Source organism: Euprymna scolopes, chromosome 18, assembly GCF_053919585.1.
Source record: "Euprymna scolopes isolate OS-2025 chromosome 18, ASM5391958v1, whole genome shotgun sequence".
Classification (NCBI taxonomy): Eukaryota; Metazoa; Mollusca; class Cephalopoda; order Sepiida; family Sepiolidae; genus Euprymna; species Euprymna scolopes.
Genome location: NC_136499.1, coordinates 87,626,708 through 87,641,168, shown reverse-complemented (window position 1 = coordinate 87,641,168; position 14,461 = coordinate 87,626,708). Strand labels below are relative to the sequence as shown.

Here is a 14,461-nt window from a genome sequence, read left to right as displayed (position 1 = left end):
TCAAAATAGCTGTTGTGTGCATATTAACATTAAAGATTTTCTGTCAAAGCTTTACATTTATTCAAAAGAAAGGAGTAAGAGAAAAACTGGGACATTTTTATTATTATTCATGCATAAAATGTATTCAACTGAGAAAAGTAATCTGTACAAATTAGTTGCAGTATAGAAAATGGACTCAATAATTTATTCAAACAAAGAGAAGGAAAGAGAAACGAATGTAAAAAAAGAAAGAGAGAGGGTATAAACAAGGAATCCATTCATAAGAAGCATCTATTAAATTTTCCTATTTAGTAATGCAAATGCTATTTTAAACAAGCTAAATATTGACTCCTTTTGTCTCTGTCTAGACAGACACAAACACAGTAAGCTTTAAAGCTGTCATGTTTATAAGTGACATATCATCACCTTAAAGAATTGGAGAAACCAGAAGCAAAATTCTCTAAATTGAAATTTCTTAAATCTTCAACTTTAGAAATGTCCTAAAATCAAAATCATGTGGCAAATTTTGATAAAGATTGGAATAAGAATCAATATATCTTGATTTTAATCTATGCAAGATTATATAAAAGGAGTTGCAAAACTGTTTAGTTAGAGAAATTAATTTTTCTCATCCTGAGATGGGTATTCTAGTAATATATATATATATATATATATATATATATATATAGTGACGTCAGAGCACAGCGAACATTCAATCTCTCTACTTACTCTCTATATATATCTCGCTATCTCTCTCTCTCTTCCTAAGACCTAATCAACCAGATAACTCCCTCTCTCTGTAAATGATGTGGCGTGGCAGTCACTTGGCTGAGGGAAGTGGGACAGAGGTTGGGTGTGGATATCGCCGTAACGAGCGGAAATACGTCGTCATGGCAACTGGACGGCGAACATTTGTGGTGGGAAAAGCGGACCACGAGGGATTTGAAAATAAGAAATAAACAGTTGGCAAAAAGAAGCGATACAGCCCGGTGTACAAAAATTATCTCCGAGAATCGAACCTCATCGAAGATTGAGATTTGAATCAATTGAATTGCGGATTATTGCTCAAATACAATCGTATTGTCGATTGAACTCCACATTTAATCTGATTGAGATTTGAATTAATTAAATTGCGGATTATTATTCAAATACAATCGTATTGTCGATTGAACTCACATATATTCTTCTTTGGAACTAAGATTCGAAGAAGAGATAGACTTTCGCCATCTCAACTTTTTTCTTGGATATTGTGTTTGCGAACTTATGATCCGTGTTTACCCTAACGGACAAAACAGCTAAGTTTGGCCTATCTCATGCCAAAACTTTTTCTTATCCACAAACTTTTATACATATTGTACTGTATTTGCATGTCGCATACATCTGGCAAACATCCCAAAAAATACGTCTATCTCACTCATTCTTTTTATCGGAGTTTTTTCTTCTTCCTTTTTTGTATATAAAAGTCTTCCTTGAATTTTAAACTTTGATTGAGTGTTTGTTTTGTCATTCGTTGCTCTGTTGTTCCATTCCCCTTAATGATGTTTCGCTGGTTGATCCGACATCCGACGATTAACCGAAGATAATTATGAGACATTGGATATAAAATAAAATAAATTTTTGTGTCTCGATCTGATTGCCAATCAATTCGGTCATCCATTACCCGGTCGTGACAATATATATACACACACACACACACACACACACACACACACACAGTGATTTCAAGGTTATGAGGGTTTTTTGAAGTGTGAAAACGATGTTTTATGTTTTTTTCTTTTTGTATTTAATATTTTATTTTTGGTCTACCGACTTGGATTTGGGCCTTAGAATTTACCCTTGTCCGTTTGTTTGTTCATTCCAAAAATTGTCAATGACTAATTACATTTTTCTGAAATTTTGCATGAAGCTACTAGGCAAGGCAGGAAATGTACATTCTTGGATTTTTGATAAAAATTTTGGTTGCATCAAAAGGGTTCAAAGTGGCCAAAAATAGCAGGAAGACTATGTGGATATACATCTGGAAACGTAATATTTGACTCTGGGAAAATTCTGGTTACATCCCCAGGAGGTCAAAATGGCCAAAAATAGCACTTTTCGGTACATAGTATATTTTCCGACTATTAGATTTTGCTGAAAATTACCCAAAAGCAAGAATCTGAAAATGTAATATTTGACCCTGTGTAAATTCTGATTGCTTTCCCAGGGGGTCAAAAGGAGACGAAATGGGGGGGGGGGGGAAATAGCACTTTTCAGTACATACTATATTTTCCAACTATTTGATTTTGCTGAAAATTACCCAAAAGCAAAACCACATGATATATGAAAACATAATATTTTATCCTGGGAAAATTTTGGTTTCATCCCCAGGGGGTCAAAATGGTGATTTTTAGCCCAAAATGAACAAAAATAAATTCCGGGACATAAAATCTTTTCCAACCACTAGATTTTGCTGAAAATTACCCAAAAGCAAGACCACATCGATATTCATCTGGAAATGTAATATTTGACCCTGGAAAAATTTTGTTTTTTCCCCCAGGGGGTAAAAAGTAGTAAAAAGAAAATGTGGAATTTTTAAATCAAAATGAAAAAAAAATTCTGGTTTATTTGTTTCTCTGATAATATTTTTAGTTTATTTCGCTTTTAAGTTTTTTTTTTTTTTTTTTCTAATATTGCTCCTATTTACTTGCCTTCCCACGAAGATAAAGTTAGACGCAAGGTCAGTTATCAATGTAGGGAAAATTTAACTCCCCCAAAAGGGGCACTCTGGATAGGAATAAAAACAAAAATTGCCTCAGTCTAGAAGGATATTTTTTCTACATTGAATTTGAATGAAAATTGTTTTTTCAGAACTTACGCATTATGCAGACAGCACCATTGTTAGGGCAATAACTTCAATTTCTTCTTGGAATATTTACAAAACACCCCTTCCCATGTTAATAAATAATAGGTTTCTAAATAATAACATTAAAAAAGAGCATCACGCTTAAACTTTACATTTACCAAAAACAGTCATTGAATTGTTTTCTCGTCTAAATTTAATCAAACATGATTTCTTCTTGGTCAAATAACACACAAAATAATAAAAAAATAAAACCAAAATACTTGAAAACCAAAAGTTATTGTATAAAAATGTATCAAAATATAATTGCAAAAACATTTATTGAAAAAGTACATTTTTTGTATTATAGCAACATTACTAAGAGCCAAGTGTAGTATCTATTCTGATACTACACATCCTCTTTTCTATCCTCAGTCAGTAGAAGAGAAATCCTTCTAGACTGAGGCAATTTTTATTTTTGTTCCTTTCCTCATATTAAAAACCGACCTTGTGTCTAACTCCGCCCTCGAGGAACATTGGATTTTTGGTCCACCGACGTTGGATTTGGACCTTTTACCCTTGTTTATATCTCAAGCAGTTCTCTACTCTTGTTCACAAAAATGTATTGAAATGAAAATGAAAGACGTTGAAAAAATTGGAAATTTGTATTTTGGACAGTGTTCATTTCTGGCAACAATGTTCAAAAGAGTTCACATGAATTATTTTTACTGTTTGTGGAAGAATGTTGTCGTTTTTTTATTATTTTATTATATAAAATTTTTGCAATCATTTCAAACGGCAAAAAGACGCAACTGATTTCAATATGTATAATAAATCATTAGAAACTGAAACAAATGTATTGAACAGTAAAAATAATATTAATAGTTTTAATAATTATAATAGTAATAATTGAAACAAAAGTAATAGAAAATAAATATAGTAAAGTAATAATAACAATGCTGATAGTTATAATAATAATATTGTTAATAATATTATTGTTATTGATAATAATAATAATAATAATAATAACAACAACACATATAATAATGATTATATTTTAACCACAAACCAATAGTAAAGCCAACACAAAAATTTGTGGCCATACATATACAGATATCTATGCATACATCCCCAGATGACATCCACATCTACGCATATATATGCATATTATACAGCCATATGTAATGTACATATATACAGTGTACATACACATGTACATATAAATAATCATATGCATACACAAACATGTATAAATGCATATATACACACATGTACACATATACATACATATGCACAGATTCATATACACACACATGCATGTGCACCTACACAAATTTATATATATATATATATATATATATATATATATATATATAAAATGAAATTAAAAATAATGAAGAACCATATAATAGTGATAATAATATAAAGAACAAGAGAAATAGACGCAAAAAAACAAGTCTGGTTTAATCTGCCTTTTAGTGAACATATTCAAAACAATAGCCTTAAAGAATTTTACAAAATAATCGATAAGAACTTCCTCCCAGAGAATAGATTAAAATAATTAATAAGAACACAGTTAAACTTCATTCTCAACTGCTGGCAATCTAGGCAACACGATAATAGGTTCAAAAATAGTAAAATTAACAAAATAGTGAATAATAATAATAGGATTAAATCAGGTTAAATAAATTTGGGGAGAAAATGTAACTCTAGAATACTTAATGAATATCTCTTGGCGGCAATTGCTTAATTTTTGAAATTGTGTACAAATGTGAGGTTAAAGTGGATGATAGTAAAAAGATATACCTAGGGGGATGGGTTGTTTTTTAAGGACAGATACAGAAACCATGTTGCATCATTTAAAATTAAACCCGAGATTGAACCAAATAGTGATGTGGATAATAATATTAATGGAGATAGAAAAAAAATAACTATTAAAAATAAGAGGAACACAACTGCATTAGATGATTGGGTTAGGGAACTACGTAAAAAAAATTTTTAAAGTTTGAATTAAAATGGTCAACAGTAGATAAGGCTAGAAAGTATACACCGAGTAAATCAAAAAGATGTAACCTATGCTTACTTGAAGCATACCACATAGTGAATTCAAAAGAGGAAATCTTAAACAAAATGTTAGATGTTATACAAAGCTGTCTTCAAAAAATAAATGAGAAATTAAACTGAGATTGGCATAAAAAAGGTAACGTTTAGATTATAAGTTTAAAATTAAATCAGGATGGTTAATAAATACTAAAGTCGAAATATCAAAATACGAATGCCTAAAACTTAGAGAAATCGATAAAAATTTAATAAACATAGTTAGCTCTCCTATAAGGTGAAGAATTTTAGAATGTTATTAAAGAGAAAAAATAAATTAAAATAGAATACTTATATAACGATAAAAATTAAAAGGATAAATTTAACATTTAAATTACTGACATAACAAGTATGGAATGAAGATAAATTTTAATTAATATTTTTTTTTAAATTAACCTTTTAATTACAATTCCTTCTTAAGAAATAAAATATTAAGCAAAATCAATTATGAAATCGTAGATGTAAACAAAACTGATACGAAACTATCATTGATTGGGACATATAAATATAAACTAGAATTTGAAGGTAGAATTTGTAGTTTAGTATTTAGAAAATAAATCAATTAAATAAATAATTTGGAGAAAGAAAAATAATTACTTAAATAAAAAACACACATGGAGGATTAATGCAATATTAAGATATTGAAATATAAAAAGTGATAATCATAAAGCTTAAAAATTGAGTCAATTAATTTTGATTTAAATTTTTATTGGTATTATTGAATTTTAATATATTAAAATGTTTGGTAAATATATATATATATATATATATATATATATATATATATATATATATATATAGAGAGAGAGAGAGAGAGAGAGAGAGAGAGAGAGAGAGCATATGAGCCAGCACAAAAACATACACATTAACATATATATATATATATTACACACATAGAAATATACATATATACCTCACAAAAACATTTATTATACACTCATATATATATATATATAATAATAAAAATAATTATAAGTGTTATAACAAGTCTAATGGTAAAGCCTATCTATGTGTGTATATCAATACCAGCATACATATACATACATATAAATGTACATATGCACATATATATACACATACATAAGTATATATACACACACACGCACACACATAAATACAAAAGATAGTCGAAACCAATCGAGCAAGCAAACAACCTTGTAGTCATTACATATATATATATATATATATATATATATATATATATACACACACACACACATTTACACATATGCATGCTGGAATAATATACACACAACATGTATATACATAAACATATACAGACACATCACTATATATACACATACACATGCATACATAGGCACATACGCATATACTCATTATCAAACAAATGTACTGATTCATATTCATACACATACAATCATCAGGCCGTCGGGACAAGATCAAAGTGTAGTATCTGTTCTCCAGATGCTGGACTTCTATTTCTTGTTCTCTTTTGGTGGAGGAGAAATCCTTCACGACTGAGACAATTTTTATTTTTGTACATTTTCTCCATGTTAAAAAACGACCCTGGTGTCTAACTCTGTCCCGTGGGGAGGCATAGTAAATAGGTACATAAAATAAAGTGAGTGAACAAATAGAGATATGAAGCCCAAGAATGTATTAATAAATATAAATAAATGTAGATAAATGGATATACTGTAACAATATAATAGTGCAAATAAAAGGTTAAGTATGGGGAAAATAATAGTAATAATAGTAATAATTTAAGAATCAAAAGAAAATGATATATGTATTTGCTGATAAAAAGAATATATATATATATATATATATATATATATATATATATATACATATACATACATACATATACTAGCATTTCAGCCCGGTGTTGCTCGAGTGTTTGGATGTGTATGGTGAGCAAAAAAAAAAAAAAGTGGTAGTAGGAAAGCAGGCTCGAACCCGTACCGCGAAGAATGAAAAAAACAGGAAAAAAGCCTGACGTCTTTACTGTTACGACCACTGTCACACCGGAAGTGACGTAGGTTTTATTTAAGGCTAGACAACAGAAAGGAGAGGATGGCTTTTAAAAATATCGGTGAAGAAAGCGAGCCCCCCCCCCCCGTAGAAAAGTGCCCAGTTGAAGGTGAAGATATTAATGTTTTTAGCCAATTTTTCGATATTTGTCGTCTGAAAGGTCGAACTTAAAAACGATACTGATCTTGTAAAAATCCGTCGCCTCTGTCGAAAGTTTTAGGCACACATGCAAACATACATACATTTATATATTAGTAACTAAAAATTTTCAACCCAAACCGATTAAAAAGCTTGCCCTATCTCTGAATACCCTTTATGTAAAATTTGAAATGTTTAGACCAGAAAGTGTCTGAGTAATTTGGTAGAAACCACAGAGGTCAAATCTTTTTTAACTTTGACCCCTATTATAATCCCTTAACATTTATTGTTTGGGGCTCAAATCAAGTTATTAAGTTAGATCCATGTCCAAGGAACCTATATCTAAAATTTCAAGTGTTTAGACCCAAAATTGTCGGACGAGTTTGGTAGAGTTCTCAAAGGTCAAATCGTTGGACTTTGATCCCTTAACAGCCAAACTTCTGGCCGAACACCAATCACATCGATTTTCCCAAATCTCAGTACTCTGTATATCAAATTTCGAGTCTGTAGACAAAAAATTGACAGAGTTATTGCATAGGGAAATGTACACAGACAGATAGACAGACAGACAGACACACAGACAGATACACAGACTCGTTCACTTTTATAGATATATAGAAAGACTAGCATGGGTGCCCGGCGTTGCCCGGGTGTTTGGAGGTGTAGGTTGAGCAAAAAAAAAAAAGAAGAAAACGGTCATTTTTTTTTAAATTTGACCCCTATTATGACCCCATAACATTTATTGTTTGGGGCTCCAATCAAGTTATTAAGTTAGATCCATGTCCAAGGAACCTATATCTAAAATTTCAAGTGTTTAGACCCAAAATTGTCGGAGGAGTTTGGTAGAGTTCTCAAAGGTCAAATTGTTGAACTTTGATCCCTTAACAGCCAAATTTCTGGCTGAAATCACATAAATTTTCCAAAATCTCAGTACCCTGTATATCAAATTTCGAGTCTGTAGACTTAAATTTGACAGAGTTATTGCATTGGGAAATGTAGGCACACAGATACACAGACAGACACTTTCACTTTTATAGATATATAGATATAGATATACATATTGAAATCAATGTAGAAAAGGACAAGTTTATACATATGTATATAAAAAAGGAAAGGCGTTAAAGTTTCTCCAATATATGGGGGATATATTGGACTTTGATGTCTTTCGAATCCGCCTTTACAATCATAAAGCAACAATCAGACCAAATCCCCGACCCCACTAGCAAACCACTTTAATTTACCTGGACACACACTAGACAATATTAGATGAGATGCTCCCTGATTAATTTTCCATCAACAAAAGTATGTAAACTACACTGCGTGTCAAATTATTAATGAGATAACATTTTTTTACCAGTTTCAGAAACTTACTGGTAGTTTCGTACGAAAAGCTTCAGAAACATTGGCAATGCTGAACTGCACGTACTGTGAAATTTTCGTACTGTTCCACGCAATGTAAACAACTTGCCATCATTATTACTGAATCCACAGTATTTGGGGTGTGTCAAGTTATTAACAAGGCAGTTTGTTTCGTCAATAAAATGGGTCCTTAAGGTTGTTGGAGTAGCTCTAAAAAGTGTACTATTACAGAACAGCTAGTAAAAGGTAAAATTAGCCTCGAAATATCGAAAATGATAGGAGAGTACCATCAAACTGTGAAGAACTTTGTCACGGACCATACAAAGGTACATAAGAGAGCTGATAAAGGTAAATCTACAGTTGTTTCATGCCATTCTCTACTCCAAATTAAACGTGAAGTTGTTAAGAACCGTGGGCAGAAAAGTCGAGAAATCTTTGACCAAGCCGGATTGAAGAATGTCTCCAAAAATACTTGATATCGCCTTCTGAAAGAAGTGGCAAAGTCTGTTAAGCCCGTGACAAAGACTCTGTTAAAGCAACGTCACATACAAAACTGATTGAAATGGGCAGAGGACAACATGAAAATGGATTTTTCCAAAGTTTTGTTCACGGATGAAGTGCGTGTCACTCTTGATGGCCCATATGGCTGGAGCAATGGATGGGTCCTAGATGACGACATCATCATCAGCGTTTAAGGCGCCAAAAAGGTGGTGGTGGGATAATGATTTGGGCTGGGATTATTGGAGGTACATTAGTTGGCCCATAGTGAGACCAAGAAGGCATAAAAATGATGTCAAATGCTTACATCGCTTTTCTAAAGGAACACTTTGAACCATGGCTAAAGAAGCAAAGATTGACGTTCAGAAGAAACATTATTTTTATGCAGGATAATTCTCCCTCGCATGCAGCAAGCAAAAGCAAAAAATATTTGCACTAACTGGGGGTTCTCTGGGCTACGGAAGATGGAGTGGCCTGCGAATTCACCAGATTTTAACTCAATTGAAAACCTTTGTGTATCATGAAGCCACACCTTTATGTAAGTGGACGCCAATTTAAGAGCAAAGATGAGTTGTGGAATGCTCTCCAAGAGGTATTATGGGGAATAACTGTTGACGAAATCCCAAATTTGACTAATTCTGTGGACCAACAGCGTTTACAAATCATTCATAAAAAAGGATCGCATATCCCCAACCAATTATGTCAACATAGAAATTGCTATGTAGTTATTGTGTTCTAAGCATTTTTCCTAGTTCATTTAATGTTTGAAAATTATTTCAATAAACAAGTTATAGGTATATTGCATTTTTTCTCAACCTCGTTAATAACTTGACATACTGAAATCCACAGATATTCTTATCTTCTACCATAGTTTCGTTAATACTCATTGAAATACTTTTATTTTCTAACTGGAGTAGCTAATAGTATTGTTAGCACTTTCTTAAAGTTTCATGGATTTTTATTCACTTGTTCCTCAAATATTTTAAAAAATGTAAACTTATTAATAATTTGATTCTAAGTGTAAAAGAAATACAATGAATCCTCCAATTCAACTTATAGAAGATAAGTCTCAACATGGCCCTCTGAAACCATACAAGTATTTCCAAAAAAATAATGAACACAATCACCTGCACTTATGTATAAGCTTGTCCTTTTTCTATATTGATTTCAATATATATATTACATCTTTTCTTTTTATCAGCAAACATATATCATTTCCTTTTGATTCTTAAATTATTATTTACTCACTAGGAGTAGTCACACAAGCCATTATCAAAGATTGCTCTTTGAGAACAACTTGTGGTGTTCCCTGGAGTCTGAGTGACAACAAATCTCCTTAGATTTCCAGTACTCTCCACCTCTTTCGATAACCTTTGCAAAAGAAGTTGCGTTATCGCAACAGCCACTTACCATTGATCTCTTGTTGGCGGTGACCATTGGTCTTCACTGGAATTTGGGTGGCAATAAGCCTCCCCAAGGTCCCATTCCTCTTTGCACTCATCTAGTGGAGATCTGGCTAGTGCTTTTTCTCCTCAGTCTTTCCATCCTCCTTAACCCTCATTATTTGGTGTGATCCCCTTTTAAGGGGACACTCACAAGAAGGGGGGGGCGGCATTTTTCGATTATACAATTTCAGTTTTGATGATTCCATGTGATGTTCCTTTGTGTTTTACATCTGTAGCCGTTTCTGTGTCCAGTTTGTGTGTAGTTTATGTGTTGTTAGTCTCCACATTCAAGAGTTTTTCTTTAATATTTCTGCAGTTTTCATTGCTGAAATTCAATGTATCTTCTCTGCCATCTATCTGATTCCATTCTTACGCATTCTTTTTCCAAAGATTTTTGGTATCGTTTCTAGTGCTTCTACTATTAGTGGTGTTATCTTTACTTTCTTCATTTTCTAGATTCCTTTGAACTCTCTGTTCCGTGTATTTGTATATATCTTCACTCTGTGGCCCACTGGAACGGCAAAATTTACAATCTGGCAGGACTTTTCCTTCTTGTTAACTATTATGACATCTGATCTTCTTGCTTGGATGGGTTTATTCGTTTGTATATTCATGTCCCATAGGATCTTGTGACTTTCATTTTCCAGTACTGCTGCCAGTTTGTGTTTGTACCATTTGTCTGTGTGTTCAAGATGCAATTGTTTACATAATTGCCAATGTACTGTCTTCCCCACTTGATTGTGTCTATTTTTATATTTTTTTGCCCTAGTTTGCTGCATTCACTTATTATGTGGTTTATTTTTTCGTCTCATTGTCATCAGAGTCTGCATTTGCTGTTTTCTTGTGTCTTTTAGATCCTTGCTTTGATCTAATTGCATTATCTTGTGCAGCTGTTATTAATAATTCAGTTGTCCTGTTAAGGTTTCCTTTTTGTAGCCATTTTCAAGTGTTTTCGTTAGTTTCTTTTGTCATCCTTATAAATCGTTCATATAGCTGTTTCTCCTCCCATTTTTCTTTCCTCGTCACTTTATCTTATTTGTTACTTCCTTGTCTCTTGCTGTCTTTTGCTGCAGTAATTATTCTCTCAGTGTTTTGCCTTATGTATTTTTAAAATTATGTTTTTGTGTTATTTACAGTCTTCTATACAAGCCCTCTTCCTTTGCCTTTCCTTTTCACACATAGACAGTCAATCTCATTCTTCAGGTGTAGTGCATTGTGCATTATCATGAGTTTCCTGGTCTTCTGGTCAAGATTCCTTAATTCTTCTTTGGTTCCCCTTATAAACGGTCCAGAGTATCTTATTAGTGACACTGCCTACATGTTTATTCCTTTAATTAGGTTTCAACTATTGAGTTTGGTTTTGAAGAGTTTTCTTGTTCTTCTGAGGTATTACTTTCCTATTTTCTCTTTCGTTGCCATTACTTTGATGGCATCTACTTCCAGCACTCGCAAATATTTGTAGCTATCATGTTCACCTAATGTCCTAATTTGTTTGATTGGGCAGTACTATACCCTTTGTTTTTTCTAGTTTTCCCCTCCTCATGGTCATCAGTGCACACTTTTCCATGCAGAATTCCATTTGGATATCTTGGCTAAAGATTCTGGTCATGTTTATTAGTTTCTAATTCTGTCTTTGTTTTTGCAAACAGTTTCAGCTCATCCATGTACATTAAGTGGTTAATTTTTTCTTCTGTGTTAACGAACTTGTATGCGGCTTGACATTTTCTTAGGATGTTGTTCATGGCTATAATGAACAGTAATGGTGATAGTTATAGTATATCCATTTATTTATATTTATTTATACATCTTTAGCTTCATATACCTACTTACTTTATTTTATCTGTATGAATATGGATCAGTACATTTGTTTGATAATGAGTAGATGTGCATATATATATTAATGAAATCAAAGGGATGTAGTGTTTACCTGATATACGCAATGGTAAACCTCAAACTAATATAAATAACAGTATTTATATAAAGAAAATTTCATCCCAACTGAATTAAAAAAGCTCGATACGCAATAGAGTAGAGCTTATTATAAGAGAAAGAAAATTAAAACTAAGTTGAATTATACAATCAAAATTTATTGTTCGACTGAATACTCTAAAAGATGGCGTCTGATTCTCTCTTTAACACGGTAAGTTTGGGAAAAGGTGTTATAAATAAAAAAACAGATAAAACTGTTAAAAACTCGCTACATATATATGTTACCATGACATATGCTGACATATATTCGGCGGGTTTTTAATAGTATTTTGTATAGTTTTTTATTTATAACACCTTTTCCCAAACTTACGGTGTTAAAGAGGGTGTGAGACCCATCTTGAATTTTCGAATACATCGGTAAACACTGTATGTTTTTCGAGCTGAATAAATATGTTACATTGAATAAAAACACAAAAAATATATCCAGTTAGGTAGAAAAGTAACTTATCTTGCCTTTGATAACATTTATTTGTTATATATTTGTTTTTTTACAACTTTTTCGAATCTATGTGTACAGTAATACAAACCCTAAAATTTAATTAAAAACAAATAATCAGACTTAGCTTGTTATAATAGGTGTGAATTTATTTGCCCTGGTGTATCACACTCGTGTTATTTTTAGTCCGAAAATAAAGAAGAAGAAATCCTTCCCGACTGGTCAAATGTTTTTGGCGATAAGTTGGGATGAAACAATAAATTAATTTTCTTTAGAAAATTCGTTCGGGTAAGAAGCGGCATGAATAGACTCCTCGAATTTTTTTTTGTCTTTTTCTTGGAGCTCTCCGGAAACGGTGAATGTTCAATGTCACTGTCAAAATTAGTTCCGGGGTAGACGCTACAATTAAAATTTACTAATTTTTAAATAAAAAAGTAAAAAAAAAAGTTAATAAAAAAATTGCTGCTTATGTGCGCATAACTTTTTTTTTTTTAGCTTAGGTCCACCTTGGAATCACCCCCCCCCCCCCCAAACCTCCAAATCTTAAGAACAGCTTCCGGAATAAACATCACTTTTGGAGGGGGGGGGCTAATAAACACCATTTGGGGGGGGGTATTTAAAAAAAAAGTCGATAAAAGTCGTCATTTAAAAAGAAATTTAAAATCAAATGTTTGTAAAAGTGAGAAATTATTAATAAATGTTTAGTAACATTTTTCGGTGCTAATGCAGAGAGTGATCCGTGATCCGCGCTATTTTTTTAAATCGTGTTTTTTTTTATTCCAAAAAACTCAAAAAGCAAGCGACAAACTATTTTTTGGCCTCATAATAAAGAAAAAATGTGTAAATTAAAAAATATGGAAGATAAACAAATGAATTATGTTTTTTTTTTGGGTTTTTTTTTACTTACTAAACAGAAAATGAAATCTTTCGTCAATTCGTGGCTGTGAAATTAATCGAACCGGAAGTTCAGTTTTATCAACAGAACAGATTCGCTTAAAAAAAAGTATTTATTTTATTTAATATTTTAATAATTCGCGAGGTAAATTTAAGAACATAAAAACATACCTCGACTCTAAAAATGGGTTGTCTGAAAATTTCAAATAAATTGGTAACGTAGAAATATGGTTTTATTCGTTTAGAACAAACCAACATTTACATTTTTATATATATAGATATATATATATAGATATATATATGCCTTTTATCATTATATGATTGACATCATCGTTTCTGTCACTATCACTGTTGCTGCTATTATGTTTATTTCTATTACTATTTTTTTTAATAGATATTATTATCGCCATCTTTATTACGGTTTTTTCATTATTACTAAATTGGTTACTATCATTACTAAAATAGTTATGATTATTAGTGGTTTTACTATTATTATTATTATTACTATTATTAGCATTACTTTGCATTTATTTTTATTATTTTGTCTTCTTTATCATCATTAACATGACTCTTCAACAGCCTTATAATTACTAATAAGCTAAGATTCTGCCATCCTTAAAACTTTATAATCCTCACTTTTTTTAATAATGACATCGAATTTAACACTTTATAAAAAGATCTGTTTCGTTCTGTCTAGACAATTTCCGGTCAGAGTAATACAAGCTTTTACGGACTCATATTTTTTTTATTATTTTTTTTTCCGCTTAGCCTGATATTAATTTCTTTAAAATTTAATTTGAAATCACTTTTTTC

At 31.6% G+C, this 14,461-nt stretch overlaps 1 protein-coding gene across 3 annotated transcripts in view; it reads right to left on the bottom strand.

Annotated features, from left to right (window-relative positions):
• Positions 1-14,461, bottom strand: part of LOC145297684 (b(0,+)-type amino acid transporter 1-like) — a 115,303-nt gene that overhangs the window by 47,943 nt on the left and 52,899 nt on the right. The window lies entirely within an intron of this gene.